General features: G+C 35.8%; 1 long non-coding RNA gene across 2 annotated transcripts; it reads right to left on the bottom strand.

Moving 5' to 3' along the window:
* Positions 1-715: 715 nt before the first annotated feature.
* Positions 716-19,518, bottom strand: LOC104230137 (uncharacterized). Of its 2 annotated transcripts, XR_011402259.1 has the most exons (6): positions 19,193-19,518; positions 4,239-4,353; positions 2,760-2,884; positions 2,226-2,337; positions 1,073-1,154; positions 716-992 (listed from the first exon to the last, which is right to left on the bottom strand). It is a non-coding gene; the product is annotated as an uncharacterized lncRNA (long non-coding RNA). The 2 variants fall into 2 exon arrangements; XR_011402260.1 differs by lacking the exon at positions 2,760-2,884.
* Positions 19,519-20,809: the final 1,291 nt, after the last annotated feature.

The following is a 20,809-nucleotide window of genomic DNA, read 5'->3' as shown; positions in this document are numbered from 1 at the left end:
ACTGAAGAAAATGCTTATTAAGCAAAAACACACTTGTACTTCCACGAAATTCTGTTTCCAGTGAAACATTAGGAATGTGTAACAAAATTCTCGTACTTGGTTGTAAAAGCTTTGGGCATAAACTTGCGAATTCTGAGACTTGTTCATCTTATGCGGTTGCACCAGCCACTGGACTAGCGGCTCTAGTTTAATTGTACGTGCATAAACTTGAACTGCCTCAAATTTGTGTCGGCCAGGTGTAAACCCTATCAACCCAGGCCAAATAGCCAGATTTGCAGGCACACACACTAACCAGAGGAAAAATTAAAAAATTAGAACCATTACTTCTTTCCATAGGCGGATCCAGGATTTTGGCAAGATGAATGCAGATGGGTACACTATTAAAATGAGGTGGAGCCAAAATATAAATTTTACGGGTTCAACCTTTAGTTCTTATGATTGAGTACCCATTGCAGTTTTGGAAGTATAAGTTCAAAATTATTATTTTTAAAAAATAATAATTTTCTTACATATATGTCTATTTTTCATGTTGAAAATATTGAGATCAGTTGAACCTAGTTTTAATACATTTTGTTTAATCATATAAGATTTTACAGCGACAAAAGAAAAATAGGAATTTCAATGAAAATTTTGAAAGAATAAACCAAACAAAAAAAGAAATAAAAAGAAAAAGAACTTAAAAAATAACACCAGACATGTCCACCTCTCGGGGGAGTCTACTTCTAGAAAAAAAAAAGGAAAAAACAACAAGATTGACATAAGATTTAAACTCACAACATCACCTACAGATGTACACCCAATAACCATCGCATCATATAATACTTTGAGCATGGGTGCACACACATATATTTAAATATTTTTGAAAAAAAGTATATCACTACTATACATGATTTAGGGCGGGGAGCATGGATTCATGTGCCCCATGAAACCCCCCTAGATACGCCCCCTGCTTCTTTCCTCTCTTTTTTTTTTTTCCAAATAATGGTGGTGTCCTGCAACAACATCAACTATTTTATCGACACAGATACTAGGTTTTACCTACTAAGTTTTAGGCCAGATGTGAAGAAATTACCTAATGTCAATTGTCTCTACTGCATTTTGAACCTTCATTCTCTCATGGTTTCACACACTTCATTGAATGTTGGAATATACACCTAGGTGCAAAATCATTAATATGAGATGAAAGCCAAGGTGTCGTGCTTCCTGAAATGCTTCGCAGCACCACTCATAAGAACAACATTAAGTTAAGTCTATGAACACCACGAGAAACACAATCCCTCTTGAACAAGTCCATGAAAGTCTGATAGATCTTGCATAAACCAGAAGCAAGTGTAGATAGGTCTTGCATACAACAGAAACAAGTTCAGACACTAGTGCTGAGCTAATTTATCTATGATATCAGAAAGAAGTAGACCATTGGGAGCTTTCTGGAAGGCAGTCATGATGGAAAGGCATAATGCAGTTGGGAACTGCTGCATCTGTTTGCCTTGCACTAACTAAATGAACGCCTTTTCATCTTTCTTTTTTTCTTTGTTTCTTGCAGCTTCTCCAGGTAGAAAACACGATTAAGCAAGGATGCCCTTGAAAAATACAGACTCTAAGGGCTCGTTTGGTATGAGAGATTAGGTATATTAATCTCAGGATTAAATTTGAGATGAGTTTATTCCATGTTTGATTGGAATAAAATTGTGGTATAACTAATCCCCGGATCAGTTATCTCGGGATTGCAGTGTTTTTTTATCCCTATGAGAGGGTGGAATAACTAATCCCAGGACAACTAATACCGGATAATTAATCATGGGATAACTTATTTCTCAACCAAACGACCCCTAAGAGTCCTAGCCTCACAACACCCACTCAAACAATAAAAATAAACAAAAGCGAGAGACAACTAGTAACTTCAAAAGTCAATCCTGATTCATAGATAAAAACACCAAAACAAAGACAGGCAACGGAAAAAATAAAAGAAAATAATGAAAGCATAGCTTGAACAAAGATGGAATGAAGTCTAAACCCGAATTCTTCTTTGCAGAAATGGAAGCCCAAAGAGAAACTTAGCATCGGAACTAAAAAAATAAATAAGAGAGAATATGTTCAAAAGTATAACCTGAACAAAAATGTATGTCTAAAACACTTGATACAATTCTATGCAGAGGAATGGAAGTCCAAGTGAATTTCAGCATTTGAAGCAATGAAAAAATAAAAGACAATGATGCAATCTATACCTGAACGAACAAAGTCGGAATGGAAGCGTAAAACTCTTGTTCACAGAGGAATGGAAGCCCAAATGAAATGTAGCATCTGAACTTAACTCTGAACCTTCCACATGATACAATTCTTTGCAAAGGAATAGAAGCCCAAGAGGAATTAGCATCTAAACTTTTAGCCGTAATAAATCAATGTATTTTTTCTTAAAAGAGTCAATTGTTACTACATGACGATACACTTTTGTGTCACTTATGAAAAGGTATGTATATTAACAAAGCAAATGACAGGAAGAATAGGTTTCTATGTCTGCAGATAATAGACATCTAAAAGGAATGAGACAAAAGTGGTTGGTCACTGTGAACCATGCAAAAGAACACAGCAAATTACAGGATATACAAAACTCAGATGCTCCAAAAGGTGAGATTAATGCATAGCTTATTTCAGATTGGACCTCTAACTCCAAGTCCAGAATTACATGAGTTTGAAGGGCAGTTTACAACATGTAGACACACAAGACATGCAAAGGTTTGATGCACGAAAGAAGATCAAACCTGAACAACCAGTTCCATCATAAGAACAACCAAGTGCTAGTTGTAAGCTGGTTATGCCAGTTTCACTTGTTGACTGATAACTGGGTCAGCCTTCCTTTCAGTTGCCTCAACTTTATGGTAGTTCACTACAGAGCATTAGATATTATAACATGCTTCATTTTGGATAGTGTTTATTAAGTATAAACACAATTTTTTTATAGTTCTGCCCTTGTAAAATATTTCTCAAATTGCTTAGACAAAAATCAAGCACCGACACAGCATTAACAATAAGGAAATCTAAGGAAGATAATTTGCTCGACAAAATGAAAGAATGGCAACTTTTCACAGTGTCACCCAAAAGATGATTATTTCTCCGAAAACAGTCTTAGATGAGAAAAAAATAAAAGAATGAACATACTTTCCACATCATTGCTCAAGTAGATAAGTATGACTACAGTAAACAGTCTTAGACTTCTCCTGCACACTTCACTATGTTGTTTCTTTCAATCATATGACACACCATGCATTTTATCTACAGTTCACTATGCTCAAGGAAAGTTATTTAAACAATTGAAGATCAAACACAGGGGGACAAAAAATCCATATGCAGATGGAGCGATATGCGACAGATGCTAGTACCATACAAATTTGAGGTGTCTTGAAATTGGAGCTTCTCTTAGGAATCCTGCAGTTTAATGCTCATTATCTCGATACGAGTCTCCATTCAGTAAAGTAAGCCTTATATCTACTAACTCAAGTCTTTCATGTTGCACTAGATCATTCCCCTAGTTTGTCACCTGTGAAAAGGAAGGAAATAGGATACTGAAGTTTGGAAAATGGAGGAATGTATTTTGATTTCAAATATGAGAAACAAGGACTGATTGCTTCAAAGAGTTGATGGTTTCTCATAGGAAGACTCCCTCTATGCTTCTTCATCTACGCGGATGGGAAATCCTTTAGTCACATACCAAAAATATAATCTATGGAGACGGGAGACAAATAATATCGAGTTACATTATCTCAGGGTCATTTCAGGATGCCGAGGACACTAGAATCAACAAAAGGAACAATTTATGCATTAGACAGGACACTTTATCAGCTCAAGATTTTATAGCAAGTAAAAGCTACAATTCCAGGATAGGTCCAAACTATTGGTCTGTGCCTTGTTAATGTAAAGCAAAAACAATGAGGAAGCAAAAACTACAAGAAGATAGTTTTGGGCATAACCGGTCCAAGTATTGGTAGTGCGTCTGTGTTTATGTATTGGTCATTTCTGACAATGACTTTTTTGCTAGTCAATTTCAGGAGGCTAAATCTTTCTGGTGGAGATCATGTGCACACTTAAGTGATCATAACCAGCTCAAAAAACAAATAATCATTCAGTAAATATATATAAAAATAAGAGAATCATAGATGATCATAAAGTACTACTTTCCGAAGCATTGCAACGAATTGTATAGAATAATTTTTCAGAAGTTGACCAAAGCTGTAGGTAAACACCTGAGAGATTGGTTTCTGCACATCGAAGCACCTTGGTGTCTTAATTTGACTTGAACAAAATGATGGTTGTTTTATTGAAGACGAGATTCAACTTTCTTTTATGTGTCCCTTCAACCTACAAGTCAGAAAGTTTACTTGTCGTCTTGATGATTTATTAGCACAATCTCTTGCAAGACGACTCTTTATCTTATATAAACAAAAAGGAAAAAAGTATATATTCCATGTCAATTAAGCAATAAACAAGCAGAAACTAGATCAACTAAAGCTATGTATTGGCATCTACAGATGGTGGATTTATGAAACTTCTGGAGATGCTACTAACCAAAAAATGAGTTCATAGTAGCATGCGATTCTTCATTTCATTTTAGGGAGAAAGATAGACTTCAAGCTTAATCTTTTCCACAGCTTGCATTTTTTTTTTTTTTGGTAAGGTCTGAACCTTCGAGGTTAGACGACCAATTTTTGTCTAACCACAAGGCTAACAAAGCTCTAGTTTGCTTGGAGATCAAGTCAAAACAACAAACAATTTCTTTCAGAAACTATCACTATTCAGCATAACATGGCTTATCGGGGGGGGGGGGGAGGAGGGGAGGTATCCTAGAATCATTAGGTACAGAAAGAAAGCCTTCAAAAACAAAAAATGTGTTTACTGCTTGGTGCTGAAGGAAAAATTCTCCACACTGAGTTGGTCACGCAAAGTCAATTTCTAACCGGACATCGTGAAGCAAACCACAAATATACTACTAATCATGGAGCAAGCTTCTTACCAAACAGCTTTTACACACATTACTCAAAGAATTAGATAAAATGTTGAGAGCATCAGTATTTGGGAATTCCAGTTTACACCTTGTGAAGAGCAGCTCCCCACCACACAACAATTGAAGAACACCCAGATTTTTTTTATTTTTTTTTTTTTTTTGGGGGGGGTTGACGATCTTTGTTTTTTGTTTTTGATAATCCCGAAGCCAATGGTGCACGGTTCGAAACTCGATAAATAATGGGTCTGCTCCTCTGCCCTTTTCCACTTAAATGCACGCCTTTGTCAGTGGCAGGATAGGAATTTGATCATGCAAACTCGATATAATTCACCTCTTAGTTGTAATGTTCGATCAATGTACTTTCTCAGAAGCTATTAGGAAGCATGCTTTTAAAAGGAACAGCATATCACCATACGTGCATTATCATAAGTCTTAAGACATGTTCCCCGTATTCATAGCAAAAAATTATATTCAATTATTCTTTTCATATAGCTACTAGTCTCAAGGTTCTACTCAATCTCCACATTTTGCAGAAGCAAGACCATGCCTATAATAAGGGAGCAGGAAAAAGTTCGTCATCTTTGGAGATGTCTAAACACCATAACTTGCACCAACCATCCCTGGAGTATGAAACAGGGAAGTTGAAGAGAAATTTTGGAACAAATACCTGTGAAAGTTTAATCTCGTTTTTAAGCACCTAATATAAACCATACCAATCCAGTGTCTTTCTTAACTTTGATCGTAGAGGTATGCTTTTCATACCTGGTGTATGTGCGTGTGTGTGAGGACACTAAAGGGAAAAGGGTAGAGAGATCCCAAAGTTCATAACAGTGAAGACAACTCAAAGGTAATTTCTTTAAGGAACTACAAGTCCACCACTACCCCTCTCACTGGGTCTTCCCTGGCATAATGCCAAAATTAACTAAGAAATTTTGAATAAAAGACATCTCGTGCCTCCTTGCCCATAGGTAGAGCTTTCAAAACCAAGGAAAGTTTTCGAATGTGTTGACTTTCAAACTCCTGCACTGCAAAACTCTCCTAGACCCCATGATGTTGGCTTGATAATCAAAGTAAACCAGAGGTCTAGATCACCCCCCCCCCTCTTTCCCAAAAAAAAAAATCCTTTGGGCCAAGCATACCTTTCCCCTATAAAAAAGAGAACTACAACATGAACAAGCTAAGGCAACTTCCTGCAGTTGAAACAGTTGCAACTAAGTTTATCTGATTATGTGCCTGTTAGTCAACATATTGTAAATGACCTCATCTCCTTCTCACGCACAAGAAGAAGGGAGTCAATGGAAACCTGGATCTTTTTTTTTGGTCAGTAAAAAAGATACACCTCAAGAAATCCTCCTAAAATTACCATTTGGATATCCAGTCAAATGACTAGGACACTAGGTATATGAGTGCCACAAAGAACTCCATCTTCTAATTCCAAGAGCTTTAAAACTAACAATTGTTTGAGAAGGAAGAATGATACGTTTATTCCCTTCTATCATCCATTGCAAATGCTACAAACTATTTAGAATGTAATTCAACCAAAAAAAGGTCGCAGACCCATTTAGAATGTAATTCAACAAAAAAATGGTCGCAGACTAGCCAGATTCTGCACAAGATATACCTAGCAGTCCTCATATGTAGCACGTTTACTTTATTTTCATCAAAGTCCATCTATTGCATTGCCAAGGCTAGCTCATTGTGAACGAAACTAGGAAACCTTCTTTCATCCTGAAATTTTCTATTACCTGCTTACGTGGTTTTGGTACCAATTAAAGAATCTGAATGCAGTAAGAGATAAACATAACATTACTAAAAAGAAGCAAGTCAGAGAAAGAAAAGATCGGTTTATCGGGTGACTTAAAAGAATTCTAGACATCAGAAAGTCTCTAATGGAACAAAACATATCAATCCTCGGATACATGCAAACATATGTTCCTCATCACCAATTTCATAGGATAAATAAATTGGGCAAACTGAGGAAATTAGCAATCCCTAAACTATCAGGCAAGCTTCTGTCCACATCTCTATCGGACCTAATACCCCATGATAATATCTCTGCTCGACATACAGAAGTTAGCAAGATGTATAATAAAGACAAATGGAGGTTGAAAACAGACTCCTTAAGTAAAAATTGCAAAGGGAGCAGAAAAGTAAGAAAGGACATAAGGAAGGAGCAATCGTGCAATGACAATCTCTTTTTTAAACCTTTTTTTCTCTTTTTATCATTCTAATAGTCATTATTTGGAACTGCAGTCATCTTACTACCATTTCGTGTCTCCCGTGTTACTTTGACACCAAAAGGATAGAAGAATTGATGATGCCGGAAAATGTCTTGTCTTCATGCTATACATCATCACATGCAAAGACATGATGAAATTATTTAGAAAAGGCTTGCTATCAGCTCCACGGTTTTCAAATCAACAAACATGAAACAACCATATTGATTATATAGATATTTTTTATTTCACCAATCAGAAATTTACAGGTACTTATATTCTTTCTCAGAGTAATTTGCAGGTATATATTTTCAGAGAACTTCGGCATTTTATTAAAAGACCAATAGGATGACAACCAAACAATAAGGAGCACAATCAGTCCAGTGAGGTTCAAGACTTCAGAATTGAAACACACAGAACTGCATAGGAGAGGACAAAAAAACAAAGATAAAACCGGTCCTGGGCAATGAATTCCAAAAAAACTCAACAACATTTATGTTCTTACTCAACACTAGTTTTGATTATATAACAGAAAGAAGGAAAAAATTCTCCTTCCTTCTTTATACTCATCTATCCCTTGACCAAGTAGATGGGAGCAGAATAAAGCATTACCAAAAGTAAAGGGGGAGGAGAGGCAACAAGCATCAGAAAACCTGGCCATTTTGTTAGACTTGGCAATCTATGCAACTGAATAAGATTGTAAGATAATTACAAACAAGAAAAACTGGCATGATAACAAATCTGAGGACGTACAATTTTGACGAAAGCTAACTTCATAATTTATAGTAAAAGTGCTAATTGAAGAACATTAGATAATTTTATCCCAGAATGCAAGACGCAATCGGATCCATAATCACAGATATTATTGCTAGAGCATAATCACCAATGATCATTACTTATTCCATAAGAGTCAATAGAAAATGTCCAAACTATTCAGTATCTCCTACTTTATTCATATAATTCATAGAATTTCAACAAACTACAAAAAAAATTCATTTATTCTTAATTCTACGAATTTTCTTATTCCCCCAAACTTCCAATCTACCTGCAGGACATCCACACGGAGCTCTGAAAATAAGCACAGTCCGTCCATTACGCGGCGCCATCCTCTTCAACTCTGCCTCCAACTCTTTTCGTTCTTCCCCTAACTCCAACGGCTTCACTCCATAATCATAAAACGAGCTCGAATTCAAATCCCGATCCGATGGCAAACACTTTATGCAGTCCTCAGATTCTAACTGTATATCAAATTCAACTGCTCTCCTTAAACCCTGGCAATTCGGATTCTCACACTTCCTCGATCTCAAATCAATAATTTCCCAAATTACAATTAAAATTATTACTCCGATCAACGCCACGAACAATCCGACGAAATACGCTACAGGAGAATTGTTGATCAACTCGATCAAAACTTCAACTATAATCGGGGAAATTTGGGTGAAAATTAATTTGAAATAAGGGATTAATAGAAACCCTAGTGATCCGAGTACTAAGAGTAATATAAATGCATCAAGTGATACAGCAAAAGGTGAGTGATCACAGCAAAATGAATTTTTCTGATTATTATATGAGTTTTTTTTGTTGATGTGGGAATTGAATTTGATAATGTTTTTATGCTGCTCATATGCCCTACAAAACTCAATCAAACTTCGGCAATCAACCATTTGAATACCCAATTCGATGAGATTCAGCCCTTCGACGCTCCTAACACAGAAGAAAAATCGAGTCAATTGGAATGGAAGAGTGAATTTGTGTTGACTTGAGATTGATTTGGTATTTGGATTAATTGGAAAAGAAAATTGTGGAGGAAAATGAAAAATTAAGTGAGAAGTGGAGGAAGAGAGTTGAAGAGAGAATCCAGCTGAAAAGATAACATAAGAGGGCGTGGATACCGGAGGGAGATCGCAAACAAAATGCACAGAGAGAAAGTGATGTGCGTAATATTTAATTTAAGGAGTTTGCGTAATTAAATGTTAATGACTTGTTTAGGGAATGGGAAAGAGAGAGATAAGAATGCAATTATTGATGAGTTAATGAGTGATTTGAATTGAAAAGCCACATTAACATTAGATTCAATGTAATCCTAACTAATTAAATCATTTGACTTGTTTGTCAATTGAAGGGGCAAATTACATGTACACGCTCCAAGAGAACGAAAACGTGACTTTCCCAAAACAAATTATATATTTTTTTAAAAATTTAAAATTTTCTGTTGCAAATAGGCTTTTTTTAACAAGATAATCAAGTTTTACCCGGCTATATGAGTTCACTAGTTTCATATTACTCTATTTAAGTTTATCTTTATTTAAGATTATAAAATAAAATAAAAATTAATTAAAAAAGTTAATATTTTTTACTAATATATAAATCACTGATAAAATCAAAAGATTCCTAAAAAATATTCAACTAAATTGACACTTTAATGTGACTATAACTTTATCCTAATTAATTGGTATACCTACATAGATACTTTTAATTTATTGTACCATATTTTTGGTAAAGTCTACCTATATTCCAAGATACGGTAGCTTTACAAACTCGTATCTTATTTTGATATTTAATACTCTTTCCGTTCTACTTTATGTGACATAATTCGTGAGGGTCAAACTACTTACTTTCTGGTGTAAATTTAAATTTAGGGTCTTTGAGTTTTTTGGGGAAGAAATATTATATATTTAAAAACTATATAAAATATATTATAAGTTAACAATTCAAAAACAGTTAAAAGTATTTAAAACAGATTATGGTAAAAGAAAATTCCTTTAATTCTCAAAACAGTAATTATGTCACATAAAGTGGAATAAAGAGACTATTTATTTTCAAAACTAGAAATATCTAATTTTGTAATTACTATTTGTATAATCACGTTGACATTACACTGTGATGACTTTATATTAACCAACAAGCAGCTTATGTCGTGTAGTTATTAGATGGCAGAATACATAACTGGCCCTTAAACTTGGCTTTTTTTATCACTTGGACACCTAAACATAGAGTTGTTTCCATTAGGCCCTTCAACTAAATCACATCTGTGTCAATTAGATACTTCGTAGTGACATGATTGAGTGCGTGAGAAAGGGTGCGTGAACATGAGAAAAAGGTTGTTGATTATTATTATATTCTAATATATTATTCCAATTAAAGCTAACTTTTACCTTACATTCTATTTCTCTTCTTCCTCCTGTGAACCCATCATTTTTCTTCTTAATTTTATTTTTTAAAAGAAAGTTTAGTGTACATGAATTTGACTATTCTCATTTGGCATGCTTGTTCTCTTTACACGGCACTCGTAAGCTACACCAACTTAGACGAAGAATAGAGAGAATAGCGTGATATTTCAGTGAAATCGAAACAAGAAGAAGTGAGATGAAGTTGAACGGAGGAAATTTTCAATGAGCTTTTTAGGGCACTAAGTCACCAGAGCCGATGGTCAGGTTTTCCATTTTCTGAAAATGAGTTTCAATTTGTTTTGGAGGTTAATTCTATAACGTGGAATATTTTAAGGTGTTAGAGACAACTGTAACACACTCATTTAATTTTTATAATAGTTTTTCTCAGATGGTCTACAAAGTGTCTAATTGGCACAAATGCGATTTAGTTGAAGGGGCTGATGGGAACAACTCTATATTTAATTGTTCATATGACAAAAAATACCAAATTTAAGGGTCCAGTTATGCATTCTGCCTTATTAGATCGTGTAATTACTACACAATGATGTAATACACGTAAATGAAAGCCCGTTACAAGTTCAACTTACACCATACTCGAGCCCTTCACATTCCAATTGCGGCCACTGCCGATCAAGAGACACAGCAGACAGAGGTTGGATTCACTAGATGGGCAACTCATTCACTGTCACCTGACAATTGCAGGGAAACCTCACCGCCCCAAGTTTTCGTATTCGTATTTCTGTTCTAATGAACTAAACTCAAAGTTGAGGGGAAATTATTTATTGGTGAAAAAAAGTAAACTCAATTATTTATTTATTTTAACCGCTAAGTCTTATTTTTAATATAGTTTATTTATTATTTTTGGATCAAATTAGTTAAAATCAAAAGAAATGATAAGCTTGGCTCCGAAAACAATGCCTCCGGGGATAGAAATGAGAATATTATAAAGAGCAAGTAAAGTATTTTATTTAGCCTGAGAATGGAATATAGCATAAGTTTTGCCAAGATTTTCGTATATTACAATAGCTGTTGAGTCTACTATTTATAGCTATATCTGGGGAAACAAGATCCTATGATCAAGCCCTTCTTAAATGACAATAAAGAGGGTCATTGATGAATATATAATGGCAGACTATGAATGCAAATATTCTCAACGGCTGACTAATTAATGCCAGGGATTATTCTTCATTGAATGTTATCCGATGGCAAGCATTTGATTCTGCTCACTTGATCATATTCTTTTGGGGGTCAGCCCGACGTCAATTGCAGTTGTTGTTTCCGGTACTGGTTACTACGCAATTTATTTTCTACATGTCTTCGATTTCACGTGTCATGTTGTCATTCGATTATTTAATATACTCCAATTTTACCCTGTACATCTACTATCACCACCATCACTCCACAGTATAACAACCACCATAATCCATTATCACCGCCAAATACCACAAGTCAGTCTCTACTAGCCACCACCTTACAACCTAGTACTTTATGGATATAATATCTAAGTTATTTTATTTGAATGTTATATTTATTAAATTCTTAATAAAGATTATTTTCTCAACATTTGTTTGAGAAAATAAATAGTTTTAATCATCCAGTATAAGATTTAAAAATAATATCTTAAGATTTAGGTGTGTGTTCAAATTTATATATTAAAAAAAATTCTTATATTTGTAGATGCGCGACACTACCATCATATAAACGCCTAACCCAGTACATGGGCTATTAATTCTAGTCCGAAAAAATGATATCTGCTAGAGGATGAAACCCCAAACCCAACCTTTAGATATTGCTAAGGTTGGCAAAAGGGCCGGTCTGGGCCAGGGACGGAACTGGCCCTAGACCGCGGACCAAATGGGATAAATGGGTCAGGACCGATAGGACCGTTAAAGGTGGGCTTGGGCCGGTCTCATAGGCCGATTTTTGCCCTTGAACCGTTAGAATCGGGACTGCTTGGCCCGCCAAAGGACCGGGACTGGATCGATCCCTTGGCGAGCCAAACGGTAATTTTTTTAAAAAAAGTAGCCGTTTGGCTATTTAAAAAAACAGTCATTGGGCATTAAAAAATTGCCATTTAATCCCCTTTCCCCCAACTTTGTTTTAATCCCAAATTTTTTATAATTACATTTTTTTCCTATTTTTAACTATTAATACACCATCATTCTTTAATTTTTCTTACAAAATCAATATCAATCTATCACAATTTCTCTCTAATTTTCTTCTATACTTGTTACTATTGCTTTCTTTATTCCAACAAATAGTACAAAAATATTGAGGTTGTTACAATTTGTGAAAAAAGTATGAAGTTGGTGAATTGAAGTCTTCAACGATAATCAATTTTCAACAAGTTGCTCGTCAATTCGGTAAACTCGTTCCAACTCTTAAGTCTTAATATTATAGTTTTTGTTTATTTTATTTATTTGCTATTACTTGGTTAATTAAGATGTCTTCCTTAAAAATATTTTTTGTAAAAATACGAATAAGGAAAAATCCAAGAGTGGCGAATCTAGTGGTACTGTTGTTCCTCCTCCCCTGCCCTCGGCTCCTGGAATCAAATCAAATCACATATTCATCCTACACCTGCTATTCTTGATACCGATAATAGTTTATTACAATTTACCGATAGCCAATTTTGCCATAATATTTCACCCGGTGAACAATTAGACTATAAATTAATGAATGTTCTTTATTCTAATAATTATAATATTATTGATGAAAATGATGACGAGGAAATTGATTTTGATGAAACTCAACCGGATGATGATACACCCACTAGTCCTGCTCCTGATGTTACTCCAACTAGTGATAACGCTGCTAATCCAAATGATGACCCATCTGATACTCTTGTTACTGCCCCTCCTTTTTCTAGACAACCTACCATACGGTAGGAAACATCTCTTGTTTGTCCATTTTTACTCAACTAGTTCCACAGAATAAGGCTAAGTGTAAAACTTGTGGTATGGAGTTAGCTTTTAAATATTTTGGATCGCGGGAGGTTGGGGGGAGGGGGGAACTTTGACTAGACACATAAAAAAATACCCTAAAGATAGAGTTAGATATGAACGTCTGAAAGCTTTGGCTGATGGAAAAAGTGTACCTAGTCCTAGTCAGGCTGACCTAGTACCGGTTCAAATAAATTTCAATCGGGAATTAACACCATTACCAGTGGTATTTATTATGATCCCAAAAAAGATCGGGAAGAATTGGAAAAAATGGTAACTGTTATGTGCTTACCCTATAGTTTTCCTTCTGACCATTCGTTTGTGCATTATATTAGAATTTTTTTTAATCCTACTTATAAAAGTTTTCCTCGCACAACCGTAAAGAACAATATTTATAAGTATAAGCATAAATATGAACAATATTTGCACTCTTTATTTACTCATATAAATTGTCGTGTTGCTATTACAATTGATATTGGTAGAAGTGGCAACGACTGTGATTACCTTATAGTTATCAATCATTGAATTGATGAGGATTAAATAATGCAAAGGCGCATAATTACTTCAAATCACACAAGACAGTTTATTGCTAACACAGTTACGGATATTTGCAGATATTTTTGCATTAGTGATAAAATAATGTCGGTTTCAATGGATAATGCTATTAATAACACAAATGCTATAGACTTGCTTACCACTACACTAAATCCTGCATTTAGTAATATTTTTTATGTTAGATGTATTTTTCATATTTACCATTTAATTGTGGGTGATGGTATAAGAATTTTAAATTTTCAAATTGAAAAAGTTAAAATGGCTCTTAACTGGCTTTTTCATTCAAACCGTAAAAGTAGATTTAGAGAATATTTTAAAAGATGCGATGAATGTGGCCTAAGAGAAAGAAAGATTCCTAAACATTGTCCAACTAGATGGAATTACATGTATGAAAGTTTGGTTATTGCATATGAATATAGAAACCCTATAAACTCAACATTATGGACATGTAAATGATGATGATGAGCACCTTACGAATGGGGATTGGGATAATGTTAAAATACTTGTTGATTTTTTAGAAAAATTTCATATTGCTATAAATGAATTTTTTGGGCAATATTATCCCATTATTTCTAATTATTTACTCTAATCCATGTGAAGGAGTGGAGTTCTGAACCAGTTCGCGGATCCATTGTAATTTCACCCTATGAAGTGATTTTTCACTCTTTGTTTTGTAGACGCGCATAGAATCTTTTCTTTTTATTTTTCCTTCTTAGAGGTGATAAACGGTAACAAAACCAGCAACCAATTCAGCGACCCTTCCCGTAACGATAACAAAATGGCAACAAAACCAGCGACCAATCCAGTCGTCGGCGACCACCCTCTGCCCAGGAAAGTCCCCTCTCTCCTCTCTCCTCCTCATCATTCTCCCTCTCTTCCCCCATCTCTCTAACCTTGCCTCTTCTATTTTCTATCTTGTCTTTTCCCCCTCTCACTGCCGGTAAGACGTCGACGACGTCTCTCTTCTTATACACTCTGTCGGTCATCCTCTTTCCACCCTCGTTTCACTTGACCAGACCTGTGTGCACATGGGGGTGCGTTCTTTCACTCCACAGTGAACAAGACAACAGACTCCGGTGAGATATGAACCAGTCACCAGCGAGTGAGAACCGATGAGGTTTGCCTACGTATCTCACATCCGGTGAGAATCAGACCTGCGTAGTTCGGTCAGATAAAACAAACTTCTTTTGAAAAACAAGACTCTTTTTCCATTGCAAACAAAACCATTTTTCAAAACTCTTTTTTTCTTTTTTTTTTTTCTAAAAAATTCGGCAGAGTTTCGACATTATTTGGACGTTGATTTTTTTCTAAAACAGATAATCAAACCTCCGTACTCTATTTCTCTCCTTTTTTTTAATTTTCCAAATTCTCCAAAGCCGGTCAGCATGTAAGCCCGAAACAAATAAATGCACAGAAAACAAGTAGGATGCATCAGGATGGTCTTTTCATTTTGGCACATCTGTCCTAGACAGACCCAACCCCTGTGTTGGGCCTCCAAAGTCAAATGCACGTGATGCAAACAAACATTCCTACTAGGGATCCGGCATGAAGCTGAGTTATTCTAGGTTCGTAACCTGGGCATTTGTTCTAGACTGTGTACCCGAGCGGACAACTCGAGTCGAGGAGGAGGCTACGTACCGGGGACCCGCGAGATCGTCCGGCTTTGTAACTTGTCCAGCAGATGATGAGAGAGGAGGGTTTCGACAAGTTTATATACAGTTTAGATAATATCAAAGCGGTAAGAGCAACATTTAGCACATTAGGCTCAACAACTAAAAATCAGATAACAGATAAAGCCAAATATAACAATTCATCTAAGCTCGAATTCTGAACCCTGAACCAGAGATTCTGGGTTCTCTTCCCCAGCAGAGTCGCCAGAGCTGTCACACCTCCTTTTTGCGCGCCTACCCCGAAGGGTAAATGCGTGAGAGAGTTTTTCCAATTTAAGTGACAATATTCGAAATGAGATTATTTATTTAATTCAGAGTCACCGCTTGGGAAAGGTTTGGCTTTTGGTGTCCCAAGTCACCGGTTTATCTTGAATCCCAATTCGAGGAAAATATTCGACTTTCCAAATGAAGTCTGCGAACCAGAAATTCTAAGTAAGGAATTCTGTTGACCCGAGGGAAGGTGTTAGGCACCCCCGGATCCCGTGGTTCTAGCACGGTCGTTTAAATTATTATAATGGCTAAATATCTGATTTTAATACATGTTATAACTTGTGTGCTTTTATTAAGTTTAAACCGCTTTTATTATTATTTTTAATAGAATTGCAACGTCGTGAAAATGCATCTCGAACCACATCGAAATCAATGCACTCGTGGTTGTTAATACATTCCGACTCCGTTGAGATTTGGATTTGGGTCACATAAATGCGCACCCGAATTTAAGAATGTAATTTAATTAAAATCGCGCTTAAAGAGTCTAACGCATTATTATCTTTGGGGAAAGCCGTGAAGTTCGCTAGACGGCTCATCCCGTATTCTAAGTATTTTTAATATATACATTTATGAGAGCCCCGCAGTTTGTGCACTTTTTTGGTGAGGCTCGTCTGACAACAAACTTAAAAATACTTCAAATAACAATAGGCACATGTTGTACATATGTTTAAACTAAAGCTAAAGCCAAAAGCAAAAGTTAAAGCTTAAAGGGAAAACAAAAGCAAAAGTTAAAGCAAAAGCAAAAGTTAAAGCTAAAGCAAAAGTTAAAGTTAAAACAAAAGTTAAAGCAAAAAGGGTGTTATTATTTTAATAGCTTTTAACATTTCGAAAAAATTCAAGGTTATTTAAAACATCTCAAACCATAGCACCTGTGGTTCACGACACGCTTTATTTAACCTTGTTCGAAATTGAAGCCGGGTCACATGAAATGCACCCTCGAATTTAGAAATTAAGCATCACAACTACGTCACGAGAACCGTACCCGTAATCACGATAATAAATTAAAGGCGCGCCTAAAAGTATACTAGGTGTTCGTTATTCTTTTATATAAACTTTGTGACTATTGTAAAGCAATAATTATAGATTAGACTAACAATTAAATCATGAAGACTAATAGTTAAGCTGTAATCTAAATCCAGCAACTTATTTCTTTCATGTACCCATTTTGTGGAACATATCTTATAAGACAAAATTCAAAGGAAAAACGAAATAAACAAAATAACAATGAAGTCATCCGAGGTTAAACAAATATGGAACAACAATTCTAATAGGTAATAATATCCATGGTAAAATCAAAAGCAATTCAACAAAGACGACACACAAACAGTTCATAGGAAATCCATGCCATTTTCATTCCATTTAAGCAAATATCACAAGTTTAGAAATGTGTATGCACCTGTTTGAAGCAAGAACAACAACCAAACTGGACCGACAACTATCGGAAACCTCTCCAACGACGGAACCTTGGAACCTCGATGTCAAGCTCAAAGATCTTAGACCGGAAACCACGAGCACAACTCAAACGACGACCTCAGACGGACTGCGCGACGACAGTGAAGAAACAGCGACAACTGGGCTGATTGGTTAGAGACCTGGGGGCTGGTGTTATGGTGTTCGAAGGAGAAGAACGTGAAGCAACAGCAGCAGCAACAGCTGCTGCTCGACGGGGCTCCGGTGGTCGTGAGGCTGGTTGATTGGTTGTCGACTGGAAGAAGGATGACGGGGACGATCTGGTTGCTCGATAGTGAGGTTGAGCTCGTCCGGTTGACGGATGTAGCGACGAACGGAGGGAGTCTATGGCGACGATGAGGGTGGTCTGGGTGGACGACGAGGAAGGTGATGGCGCAGCAGCGATGGCTGTTTTGGTGGAGCTGGAGCTCGCTGACTGGAGGATAGGGTGGTCGACGGACTGTTTGGTTGACGACGTTGCTTCTGGTTCGTGAGGGATGGTGGGCTGTTGATGGTGGTCGTGAGACGGAGAGGAAGCTGGGGTGATGGTGGTTGCTGGAGGTGGAAGGGTGGTCGCTGGACGATTTTTCCGTTGACGGGCAATGGTGGTTTTGAGACGTGAAGGCGGTGGAGTTATGGTCGTGGTGGTTTTTTTCTTCTTCTCCAAAAATGGAGAAGAAGACCAACAGTAGTGGTCTTCCCTTTTTTTTTTCAAAAAAAAAATGTCTAAGTCCCCCCTTTCATGTGCTCATCAGTGTATATGTAAATGTAGGGTGTTTTTATATGCTTTTTCTTTTTTTTTTTCTCTTAAATCTAAGTGGTCCAATTTTAAAAGCCTTCCCATGTTACTTTGTCCATGTGCCCATGTTCTTGTGTTTTGTCTGTGTCCCCTACGTGTGGTGGGCTCGGAGGCTAGGTTCGAAAATTAGGCCTAAAAATGGGTCGTTTGAACCCGAATATTATTCTTTGCCCGGAACCGAGAATGAAAACATGAATTTATTTAATTAATCCTACATAAGCAAAATAACTATAAAAATAAAACTGACAATTAAAACGAAACTATTTTTATATTTTTCCAAGTTTTTTTTTAAAAAAAAAAGCTACAACACATTAATTAAACTATTTTTTACAATTTCCGTTATATATATATATATATATATATATATAAAGATAAAAATATAAAGTACTATTTTTTGTATTTTTTAAAGTTTATGAGAAATAAATAAACTAAAATTTATATATATCTTTTGTAATTTTCATTTTTGTGACGAAAATAAAGTAAAAGAGTCAAAATAAGCTGAAATAGCTACATTAAGGCTAAATTAAATATTTATGTGCTAAAATGTGAAAAATTTGGGGAGGGACAAAAATCATATGTCAACAATAAGTACTCGAACGCTTAATGAACGGCAATCTACATCATACGAATGATTTGGATCAATAGCAACTCAATAAACTATTAGTTTCATTTAGACATTTCATCGGACACTTTGCGTACATAGAACTTCCATAGTCTTTAACAATGGAAACTCAAAAACAATATAACCTTTTCAACTCTAATTTATCTCCTTATTTTCCTTATTCATTAACTACCAATATTCAAACGAGCGGCTCAACAACAATAACATTCTCAACAAGCTCTTTAAACAATTCAACAATCATAACGAGCCGCAAGCTTGGTTTTACGATTAACGAACTATAATTCTAAGACATTTTCTTATGTCCATAGCAGCAACAACAACCTACACAAGCTACTGCACCAATTTTCCTGTCACAACAAACCTTTAAAAATCTTGAAAACTGTCCCATACTAGATAACCAAACATAACTATGATTTTCGGGCTTTACCTCACGGGTTTTCAATCTTATAACTTAGCCATGGCTTTTACAAGCACAAGAAAATATGGAGGAAGTAATATCTTACCTCAATCAACAAGGTCAGATCGAAACATGAGTTTACTCTCACTTAGACCAACCTTCAACGTCACCACAACGCACTAGAGCTACTCTTAGCTAGCACCACGAGATTCTTGGGGTTGGATTCACTTGGTAGCCTTTGATTTTGGCCTTGGATCATATGAGAACTCATAGAGAGTGTTTGGGAGTGTTTTGGGTCTGGAAATAGTAAAAAAATACGAATGAAAATGGGTTGTGGGCATTTGGTATATATCTAAATATTTTCACCTTCCAGAGTGGGTATCATAGGGAGCTACTTGTGTAGTCTCACAAAACTGCGAATATCTCTCTACTCAAATATCGTATCGACAAACAGTTTAATGCGTTAAAACTAGACTCTTAGAGCTTCAAATTGGCGGGTGGATCACCCTATAATTCAATATGATAGAAAAGCTCAGTGACATTAGACCAAAATTTCAGTAAGATTATAAATGTATCTTGCGACAACTTTTACAAATTTTTTATTTTACAACTTACTTGACTTCAAAACTTAACATACAATTATTATATGATTCAAATAAATTATAAAAAGACCTTATTGTCATGTTAAGCACTCTTATTCTTTCCCCAAAAGTACGGCTATGACAATCCACTTCCCTTTGGCGAACTTCGTCGAAAAGTATTTTTTTAATTCGTACAACTCTGAATTCTTATGAAACTTACTTATCATCTCAATAAACCTCTCTTAAACTTTTGGAGAGATCTTAAACGCTCCAGACTTACTTTATTTAATTAACAATGCAATTGACGTCAAAAGTATGTGGGTTAACATAATCCCCCTTAGGAACATTCATCCTCGAATATTGAATAATAATCTAACTCCCACGATTTTTAAATTTTTTTTTTGGAAAAGTTTTCTTTGTAAATAGGGCTATCTGAAAATTGGTAAGCAGCCCAAATATACAAACAATGCCAGACGGGGCTAGAAAATAGCATAATAACATTCAATTGGCCTCACATGACTGTCTATTTATGTAAAACAAATAAAAAAAGGGTTAGCCATGACTCGCCTCAACTATCATCCATTGTACTCTATGTTGTGCCTTCCATATTTGTGTCAGCGTTATCACCTAAAGAAGATATGTGAATTAAGCTCGATAAGTAATTTAAGAGTAATGAAACTGTATCATGCAAGTGTCGATATAAACTTGCAGTCTAAAACAAATGAGGATATGTGGATTTCATATCCTCTTCAGCTTCCCATGTAATTTCCTCTACATTGTTGTTCCTCTAAAGTACCTTAACTGAATCCACCTCTTTGGTTTGTAACTTACGAACTTGGCGATCTAGGATAACTACTGAAATTTCCTCATAGGATAGGTCTTCTGTGACCTGGACATCCTCAATGGGGTAATGTGGGAGGGGTCACCCAAGCACTTACGAAGTATGGATACAAGAAACACTAGATGAATTGCTTCCAATTCTGGGGACACCTCAAGCTTATAAGATACTTGGCCGATTTTTTGGATAATCTGATATGGTCTGATATAGTAGGGTCTAACTTTTCCTCTCTTGCCTGACCTTATCACTCCTTTCATAGATGACACTTACAAGAATACTAGCTTCCCACAGCAAACTTTAAGTC

Source organism: Nicotiana sylvestris, chromosome 9, assembly GCF_000393655.2.
Source record: "Nicotiana sylvestris chromosome 9, ASM39365v2, whole genome shotgun sequence".
In the NCBI taxonomy this organism is placed as follows: Eukaryota; Viridiplantae; Streptophyta; class Magnoliopsida; order Solanales; family Solanaceae; genus Nicotiana; species Nicotiana sylvestris.
The sequence above is the reverse complement of the archived record's forward strand: the minus strand, read 5'-3'. Positions and strand labels throughout refer to the sequence as shown.